Source organism: Palaemon carinicauda, chromosome 6, assembly GCF_036898095.1.
Source record: "Palaemon carinicauda isolate YSFRI2023 chromosome 6, ASM3689809v2, whole genome shotgun sequence".
Taxonomy (NCBI): domain Eukaryota; kingdom Metazoa; phylum Arthropoda; class Malacostraca; order Decapoda; family Palaemonidae; genus Palaemon; species Palaemon carinicauda.
The window spans coordinates 128,250,821-128,253,198 of NC_090730.1; the positions used below are offsets into that span (position 1 = coordinate 128,250,821).

Sequence of the window (2,378 nt, forward strand, 5' to 3'; positions counted from 1 at the left end):
ACGAAATTCTGGCTGCTCCTCTAGGCTTGTTCGACAGGCAGTTGACTGACCTTCGAACGATGGGTTGAATGCCGGAGACTGTGTCGACACGAATTGGGGAACCCACTGAAGTGTGGTCGGGGTTTTTGCCACCATCTGGGGCACTGAGGGCATCAGCAAATGCCGTTGCTGCTGATGTCTACTTGACTTAGCTGGCCGAGAAAGTATCCTAATCCTTTTAGTCTTCCTCCAAGGTTGGGGACCCCATCCGGGGAAGAATTTCTCTTGGTAGACAGGCCCCACTCCTGGAGAAGATTTCTATCGTCCGTGGCGGCCCTATCAACCTTTTTGACCGACTCACTAGGGAAAAGATCTTTGTCCCAACTGTTGGAGGAGATTAGTTTCCTTGGCTCGTGCCTCATCGTAGCCCGGGCGAACACGAATTCCCTACAGGTTCTCTTCGCCCTGACGGAGCTGTAGAGATCCTTCGTCACAGTGGCCAGATGAGTCTTGATCACAACCATGAACGTTTCATGGACCTTGGGATCACTTGTCATCGTCTCAAACGTGGACTGAAGAGACAAAGAGGCAGCCAGTCTTTCTTTTGTCTAGAGTTCTCTCCGCAAAAGAAAGCCAAACAGCTTAGGGATGATCTCGCCGAACCGGCGTCCGGCGAAATCCGCCTCCCACATCTGGACTGAGAAGGTAAGATAGACGTCCTTCCAGTCCTTGTTTTGCTTACTAAATCTTCCTTTCTAAAGGCCAGCAACAAGGGTTTACACTCCACCAGGGAGGGGAAAGGCTTGCCAGCCTCGACTGTTTTCAAAACCGCCGCAAACCCTTTCAGCGAAAAAGGGGGAAGGCTGTGGCAGGAGAGGACACAAAGGAAGGGAGCCTCTTACTCAAATACGGCTACCTTTGAGTTCATGAAGCTCCTCTCTTTCATCGAAGAAGAAAGCAAGGCATGAGCCTAGCATGGTCTATCACTACGACCTCCTTCGGCTCTGTCTCTTCCTTTGAAGCTGGTACCTCCTTCCACCGGACCTAGCAGTCCGGATGTGCCCCTGCAGTTACAATGCAGCTGCCTTCCCATTCTTCTCCCTCTGCCTTTGTTGGATCAAGCCAACAATGGAGGGAGGGCCTGCTCTACTGCGAGAGCAGATGATGTTGAGGGAGCAGGTTCAAGAACCTGAACCGGAGCAGCCGACCTCTCTCGGCCTCTTCCGCTACCTTGTCCGGAGCTCGAACTTCATCCTGGCCTTCTGCCAGGAGGTCTTCCTCCAGACGTTCGGACACGTCTGGCATCCTGTCGTCCAACTGGATGCTAAGCAAGGCGACCGTGACTTCAGCATCCACGGGATCTGAATTAAGGGGACCTCCTCTTGAGGTTGGGGAATCACTGTAACAGTTGATGCCCTAGGAAAAGAAAGCCCTCATCTTCTCAATTGGAAGATAAGGTCCAGAGGTAATCTTCTGAAAGCCCCTCACCCAGGTACGAAACTTCTCCCTAGCTATATCCCTTGAATCCACCGTTGTAGGGGAGACGAAAACGGATTTTGAGCGAAGCGAAAAGAAAAAGCCTCAATAGATAGGTTAGTGCATATGAAACATACCTGGGGAACCCAATACCGGAGAACATCCGTGGAGACAGCACATGCCACACGCCTCCTTCAGAACCATGTCCGCAGAAGCCCTACTGCGGACGTTGCAGAAATACATCCGAACTACGGATGGTCCTCCTGTAAAGAGAAGAAATTTCCATGAGTATCAAGTGAACTACGTATCACTGGATATGCACAGTAGCATAACAAAACGGAAAGGAAAGGAAAGACACATCCTTGTATTTCCCGCACACCCAATTGTTGTAGCCTTCCAAATCATAAAATCGTATAGTTAATCTATGCCAGATTAACCAATGGAAAATTTCCAAAGGAAGAAGGTGTAGCCCCCCCTAAGGAATGATTTTAAAATACCGGATAGTAGACAAGAAAGAACTCACTTTCTTATCTGTAAGGCCAACAACAACGGGTCGTGCAAGACCATAAAGACACATACTTGTGAATCCCCCACAATCACCTGTGGAAGCCCACCAGCCATTAAAATCAAATGGTTAGTCTTTGCTAGAATAACCAAAGATCATATTTCCTGAGGGAAATTAGGTGTAGCTCACACCTAAGGTAAGATTTTACCATTCTGGCTAAAGATGAAAAGAGTTCTCTTTTCATCCCTGTAAGGCAACACCAAGTGATTGCACAAGGCAACACAAGTAAGTTAGAAAAGACAGTGTTGTAACCTACTATATCATGTTCTCCCCTGGTAGAAGACACTAAACAGGGAAGAACTGATACAGTACATGAGGGTGGTGTGCCGGCCGGCTCTTGCCGGTCAGCACCCCCACC

General features: G+C 49.2%; 1 pseudogene; it reads left to right on the plus strand.

The window, feature by feature from the left end:
- Positions 1-627: 627 nt before the first annotated feature.
- LOC137643230 (neural-cadherin-like) overlaps positions 628-2,378 on the plus strand; it is a 63,585-nt pseudogene continuing 61,834 nt past the window's right edge.